Genomic DNA, 8,200 nt, shown 5'->3' on the forward strand with positions numbered 1-8,200 from the left:
GCTTTGATTAAACTGGCAAAACCAGTGACATTTATGAATTTTATCTCTCCCGTTTGCCTCCCACAGACAGATCATAGGTTTCAGCTGCACAGAAACTGCTGGGCACTTGGAGTCCAAGATGTGGCTCCAGGAATTGAGCAAGTGGCATAGACCAGTCAGAGAGTTAAAGCAAAGCTGTGAAGAAGGGAACTAAACTGGGTCTATGTAGTTTATGATACAGAGTAACACAGTAACATAGTATGTTAGGTCTAAAAAAGACACACGTCCATCAAGTTCAACCTTTTTAATCTATTTTAACCTGTCTAACTGCCAGTTGATGCAGAGGAAGACAAAAAACCCCATCTGAAGTCTCTCCAATTTGCCTCAGAGGGGGAAAAATTCCTTCCTGACTCCAAAATGGCAATGGGACCAGTCCCTGGATCAACTTGTACTATGAGCTCTCTCCCATATCCCTGTATTCCCTCACTTGCTAAACACCATCCAACCCCTTCTTATACCTATCTAATGTATCAGCCTGTACCACTGATTCACTTCCCAGCTCTCCCTGTAACACCCCTTTCCCTCCTCTAATCTCATTGGCTCCCTCCTGTCTGCTGGGAGGAGCTACTGGTGAATAAAGCATCCGACCCTTCCTTGTACCTATCTAATGTATCAGCCTGTACCCCTGATTCACTTCCCAGCTCTCCCTGTAACACCCCTTTCCCTCCTCTAATCTCATTGGCTCCCTCCTGTCTGCTGGGAGGAGCTACTGGTGAATAAAGCATCCGACCCTTCCTTATACCTATCTAATGTATCAGCCTGTACCCCTGATTCACTTCCCAGCTCTCCCTGTAACACCCCTTTCCCTCCTCTAATCTCATTGGCTCCCTCCTGTCTGCTGGGAGGAGCTACTGGTGAATAAAGCATCCGACCCTTCCTTGTACCTATCTAATGTATCAGTCTGTACCACTGATTCAGGGAGACAATTCCACATCTTCACAGCTCTCACTGTAACAAACCCCTTCCCAATATTTAGCTGGAACCTCTTTTCTTCTAATCAGAATGGGTGACCTCGTGTCAGCTGGAAAGACCTACTGGTAAATAAAGCATAGTTATCATACATACATAGTTATCATATGACCCCTTAAAGGAGAACAAATACCATTTTACAATTGGGGTTCCAAAACGTAGGCACCCCCAAGTGACTACTTTTTTCTTCTAGTGAAGACCACAAAGAGATCCTCTTCCTGCTGTGGTTTTCACATTTCCCAGGGCAGATGCATGCACAGTAGAACAAAATAGCCGGCTTTTTCATTAAAGTTCGGCTTTTCACTCTTTTAGAAGAACCCCAGGCTGGTGCCGTTTACTGCTGATAGGTGCACTGGCCCGGGGTGTCAGGTAAGCAAAAGTAGTCACTTGGGGGTGCCTACGTTTTGGAACCCTAATTGTAAAATTGTATTCGTTCTCCTTAAAGTGCCTCGTTCTCCTTAAAGTGCCTCTTCTCCAACTTTGTCAGTCTTTCCTCATAGCTAAGATTTTCAATACCTTTTACCAGCTTAGTTGCCCTTCTCTGTCCCCTCTCTAATACAATAATGTCCTGTTTGAGTGATGAAGACCAAAACTGTAGGGCATATTCTAGATGGGGCCTTACCAGTGCTCTATACAGTGGGACCCCCTCCTCCCGTGACTCTCTGCCCCATTTAATACAAGTCAAGCCCTTATTTGCCCTTGATGCTGCTGACTGGCATTGCTTGCTACAGACAAGTTTATTATCTACAAGGACTCCAAGCTCCGTCTCCATTATGGATTTGCCTAGTGCAGTCCCATTAAGGGTATAAGTGGATATTGTTACATCCCAGGTGCAGGACTTTACATTTATCAACATTGAATCTCATTTGCCACTTAGCTGCCCAGATTGCCAGTTAGTCAAGATCCTGTTGCAAGTGCCACATCCTGGATGGAATTAATTGGGCTGATAGTTTTGTGTCATCTGCAAACACTGATACATTACTTACAACACCCTCCCCTAAGTCATTAATGAACAAGTTAAATAAAAATGGACCCAATACTGAGCCCTGAGGGACCCCACTAAGAACCTTACTCCAAGTAGAGAATGTCCCATTAACAACCACCCTCTGTACACGATCCTGTAGCCAGTTTCCTATCCACGTGCAAACGACTTCATTAAGCCCAACAGACCTTAGTTTAGAAAGCAGTCGTTTGTGGGGCACAGTATCAAACACTTTGGCAAAATCCAAATAGATCACATCTACTGCCCCCCCACTGATCAGCATCTTACTTACCTCATCATAAAATGCAATCAAATTCATCTGACATGACCTATCCTTCATAAAGCCATGCTGATTGTTGCTCATAATGCCATTCACTAGGACAACATTTTGAATGTGATCCCTTAACAAGCCTTCAAATAATTTGCCCACCACAGATGTCAAGCTTACTGGCCTATAATTGCCCGGCTGAGATCAAAATCCCTTTTTAAATATTGGAATAACTTCAGCTTTTCTCCAATCCATAGGCACCATACCAGATGAAAGCGAATCTGAGAAAATCAGAAATAGGGGCTGGTCTAAAACTGAACTAAGCTCTCTTAGAACCCTGGGGTGTATGCCATCAGGCCCTGGAGCCTTGTTTATATAAATTTTTATTAAAGCTTTATGAATCATATCCTGAGTCAGCCACTGACTAGTTTGAGGTTAGCCAACTGTACAGCTTTGAAGTGAGCCTGGGAACTCAGACTCCTCTATTGTATACACTGAAGAAAAGAACTGATTAAGCACATTTGCCTTTTCTGTATCTGTTACAACCATACTGGTACCATTATTTAATGGAGCAACACTCTCAACCTGCATCTTTTTACTATTAATATACCTAAAAAATGTTTTGGGATTAGTCTTAGCCTCAGCCGCAATTAACTCTTCATTTCCTTTCTTAGCCTTCCGGATTGCTGATTTACAACATTTATTACAGTGTTTATATTCATTAAATGCAGCTTCTTTTCCAACAGACTTATAGTTTTTAAATGCCTTTCTCTTCTTTCCTATTAACTTCTTTCCTTCTATATTACACCACATAGGGTGATTCTTAGTGCTTCTACATGTATTCCTTGAAGGAGCATTCATCTCCTTATTAAAAAAAACCCTACCCCCCCTACACTACATAGACTCCCCTCCCCCCAGCCTAGTTGTTCCCCCGGGGGGAAATGTCACAAACTTTTTACTTACCCCTCGTGCAGATTCAGGGATCGCAGTTAACGGCAGCCATCTTCTGAGTCTTCGTGTCTTCTTCCGCGCTTCAGCAATTTCCGTCTATTTCACCGAATGTGCAGTTGCCGCAAACAGGGAAATTGCTCCAACTGCACATGGGCCACTACGTGGACTAATTCTTAGATTACCGAAGACACGGAAGATGGCTGCCATGAACTGTGATCCCTGAATCTGCACCGAGGGGTAAGTAAAAAAATAAGGGGCATTTCCCAGGGGCAGCAGCTAGGCTGGGGGGAGGAGGGAGTGGGGTCTATGAAGGGTAGGGTTTTTTTTAATAAGGGGTTGAATTCTCCTTTAAGGGAATAAATTGAGAACAGTAACAATTTAACATAATTTTAAATGGCAACCATTTCTGTGTTTTAGCACCAATATATGCTCTGAAGACAGCCCTCAAGGAGATACATTTGCTTTTCTAAAATTCATGGTTTTTGTTGCCCCAGTGTATATTTGTTTTTTGCACCAGACATTAAATTTTAAATGCTCATTTGAGATCACTAGATCCAGAATAGCGATATATAGGTGGGACCATAAAACAACATATAGACAGAAATGTTATTAATGTAACTGATGTTATATGAGAAACAAATGCAGTGTCAGGCCATTTACTGTAATAGTCTATCAAGGTTATAGCAAATCTACAATCTATAGGAGCATCTGTAAAAGGACCGACAATATCAATAGCAAGTAATTTTAATTGAATTGGACATGTGAGGCAAGTTTGCTTAAAATCAGCAGCTGTAACTGTAGTTGATAGTAAATCAGTCAATGCTACAACTTCTATGTCCTCATCCAGTGTATCAGAAGCTGCAGGTAAAGGTAACCGTGACAAACAATCAGCAGTAACATTTTTCAAACCTTGTTTGTATTGCATTTTGTAGTTGAAATTCAGTAGCCTTGCTGACCATCTAGCTATACACATTGCAGCTCTTCCTAGTCCCTTTGTTGTAAGCAGTGTAGTTAAAAGGTTATGATCAGTGCATAAGGTAAATTCTCTATTCCATAGGTAGGTTCTCCATTTTTCTGTTGCCATAACACAACTGTATTCAACAGTGGAATACTTACTCTCTGTCTCTGTAAGTGTTCTGGATGCAAATGCAACAGTTTCTCTGTATGATCCGCATGGATCTGTGTGAGAACTGTACCAACGCCATAGTCTGAAGCATCTGTAGTAACCATAGTGGGTAGTGCAGGATCAAATAAAGCTAGCGCTGGACTGTTCACAATTAGCTCTTTCACTATTTCAAAGCTATGCTGAGCAGTCTCTGACCACACCAGACTTAAAGTTCCATGTAGAAGTGCTCTAAGTGGCTCCACAACTGAAGCATAGTTGGAAACAAACTTAGAATACCATGAAGTAAGACCTAAGAAAGCTCGTAAGGTCTGGAAATCAGATGGAGGAGGTTCTTGTGTAACAGCGATGACATGGTCAGGGTCAGACAGTAATCCATCTTGTGAAAATATATGACCCAGAAATAACAGCTGAGTTTGTCTGACGTGGCATTTGGAAAGGTTCAGTTTCAGTCCTGCAGAATCAATGTATTTCAGAACCTTTTCTAGGTACTTGTCATGAAGATCCATAGTTGGAGCGTAGACAGTTATATCATACAAGTAGCATTGTACACCAGGTATGTCATGGAGTATAGAAAACATCAGTCTTTGAAAACAACTCGGTGCTGAAGCCAGTCCATAAGGAACCGAAACAAACCATCATGGGTGATAAATGCAGTGAGGTCTCTGCTTTCCTCATGCAGTAATACTTGATGCTAAGCACTCTGAAGATCCAGGGTAGAAAACAATTTGCTCCTCGGAGTTCTGAAAATATTTCCTCTATATGTGGCAAGGGATGATTATCCATAACAACTGCTTTATTAGGTTCACGGAGGTCAACACACAATCGAATACCTCCAGTTTTCTTCATTGTTACAACAATCGGTGAAACCCATTCAGAGGATTCCGATTTTTTAATCACATCTTGCTCTACCAGTTTCTTTAGTTCCTGTGAGACAGTCTCCCTTATAGAGTGGGGCAATCGCCTCAATTTCTGGCATACTGGTTTTACATCTGGTCTCAACTTAACTTTGTGTACAAAGTTCTTTGCACAGCCCAGTGAAGTGTTGGTTTGTGGTGAAATTGTAGACACTGGTTGTGTGGCAGGCACTGGTGCTGTAGTAATGAGACCATCAACTAATTGTAGGTTTAATGCAGCAAAGAGATCCCTTCCAAGTATAGCAGTTCCCTTATTCACAATGTAAAAGTCACATTTTGCAGCATTTGATTCAAATTGTACAGTCACTGGCAAGTAACCAAGCACAGCGATTGGATCCTTTAAGTAACTGACCAGTCTCAGGGCAGGTGCAACAAGCGGATCTTTTGTAAAGTATTTCAAGAAAATCTCCTTTGGTCGTATAGAAAGAGCTGAAACTGTATCACATCAGGTTAATGGAGTGTCCCTTGTCAGCAGAAGCAGTACTGACACTGACACTGACATATAAACTTGTCTGGAATAAATGTACCAGCTTTATCTACACTTAATACTGTGACATTTGTAGTAGTGACTTCATGAACATCTTTAGCAGAACTACGGCAGATCTTAGCAAAATGTCCTACTTTTGTGCAGTTGCGGCACCGTTTAGCTTTTGCAGGACATGTAACATAATTTGCAGTGTGTTGTGTTGAATCACAGCGAAAGAAGTATTTTCTATTTGTATTTGCTGCACGATTTTGCTGTGAATCCCTTACCTTAGCACTGTATTTTGCCTGTGACTGTGCATTATTAGGCCCCAGTGCTGAATTCACAGTCTGTACATTCCCAGCAGTTCCCTGACTGAGAGTTTTAGCCTCTGCCGCTGCTGTTTCAATTTGGCTAGCAACTGTCATAGCCTTTGCAAGGGTTAAATCCTGATCTAGGAGCAGTCTCTCTCTAATGAGAGGTGAGTTTGTTTTTTCCAACATTTAGTCTCTTAGCATTTCCTCTGTTAGATTCTCAAACTTACAGGTAACAACCAGCTCTCTCAAAGCTGCTACAAATTGTTCTGTGGATTCGCCATTACGTGGTCCACGTTGGCGGAATTTATATCTTTCAGCAACCACATTTACTCTTGGCATGAAAAAGTTCTTTATAGCAGTAAGAGCAGTTTCATAAGTCTCATCAGGTAATGGTAATGTATAGAATATACGCTGTCCCTCTGCTCCCAGGCAGTGAATAAGTAAAGCTTTCTAGCAGCAGAAATCTCCCCTTGGTCAGCAGCAATAATGTAATTTTCAAACATACGGATCCAAGCAGTAAAAGGTATGGTAGGCTCACCAGGGTTTGGAAGAAAAGGTGCAGGCTGCTGCAGAGGTAGAAGAGACATCTTGTCGCCATTTGTTATGAGGATGAGTAGAGTATAACAGTGCTTTATTAGCAGAGTCATGCAGCCATTATACAACAGTAACTTTCACTTTTAAGCTGACAGGAAGTATGCACAGTATGTCTTGAGCACAGTGACATCTACAGGCCATTTGTATAAACACCACAGATAGCTGTGGTCATGCCATGGCCTCGCCTAGTGTTCCACTCACTGATAAAGCCACAGAGGTGGCCTGGCCATGGCAGGTTAGTATCCAGCAGTATGGATTCCACATCTGTTCTGGGGTACTTATTGCTGAAACCTGGCTCCTCACTGCAGCTCATTGTGTGTCCAGGTAAGAGAAGGACCATGTTCACTGTGTGGAGTGGGTACAAATATGTCCCACTGCTGTGTATTCCAGTGACCAGAATCAATACCCAACTAACTGTCCTCTTCAGTATTGTACCACCAAGAGAATACACTGGTCAGGCATCAAGATGGACAGAACTCTCACCAGCTGTTATGCCCTGTCAAGCGGGTGATGTTGCACCTGATCATGGGAGTGCCACCGGAGATAATGACTTGTTGGAGACCTACTATGGTGTCACTTACAGCTTCTACATCCAACCCATCTGCCCTCCACCTGACTCGGCCTAGTCCCAAGTCAAAGAATGCAGGGTCACTGGCTGGGGAGAGCTTCAGAACTTTAGTAAGAACCTGCTTACACTAATTTAGATCCATTTTGGTCGATGCATTTAGGTTGCACCTAGAAGATGCAGTAGAACCTAAATTTTAAATCCCCTGATTTCAAGTTTTCCCTCATTTTACATTGTGTTTTTGTGGTCCCACCTATATATTATGCATAATACATTTCCCTGATTTTAAATTTTTCTGGATTTTACACCATTGTTTTCTGGTCCCCTTAAAAATGTAAAATTGGGGTTCTACTGTAAATAGCAAGACTTGCAAACGGTGTATATAAGTCCATAATAACGAGCAATTCATTTTTAAGTAGAAATCAAGGGAAAATCCCGCAATTCACCCCAGTCTAAGGGTGTATATCACAATTGAGAAAAGAAAATATGTAGTTGGTTTTTCCAAAAAAAATTAAAAGAATAAATTTATTTATTAGAACAAAAAGAAAATGGCCTTACACATTTTGTGCCTGTTGGGACATTTACTCATGGGCTGTGAATAAGTGCCCCTAACAGGCATGAAACGCGTTAGGCCATCTTCGTTTTGTCCTAATAAATGCAAGATGATGTCTTAGATGTCTCCTAGAAGATGTTAATTTTCTACCACTACTACTGTTTCTACTACTTTCCCTTCTTCTGCCCCTCTAAAAGAGCTACAAGTGTCTATGTTGGACCCTATGGAGTGCGGGACTAAGAGTTATAAGAGCAACCCAACAAGGAACACACCACTGCGTGCAGCACGGAAGAAGAACAGGAGACTTGTCTGTCTGGTAAGAACTACTAAAAAAGTAATGATCCAGGCCTTCAAATCTGCATCTTTTGCATGTTCATGCTTGGTGTGACCTGGGCTACTGTTGAGAAGCTAAGCTTAGGTGTATCAGTTTTATATTGTAAATATACTGCATATTGTGAG

The sequence above is a fragment of the Xenopus laevis genome, chromosome 9_10S (genome assembly GCF_017654675.1).
Source record: "Xenopus laevis strain J_2021 chromosome 9_10S, Xenopus_laevis_v10.1, whole genome shotgun sequence".
Taxonomy (NCBI): Eukaryota; Metazoa; Chordata; class Amphibia; order Anura; family Pipidae; genus Xenopus; species Xenopus laevis.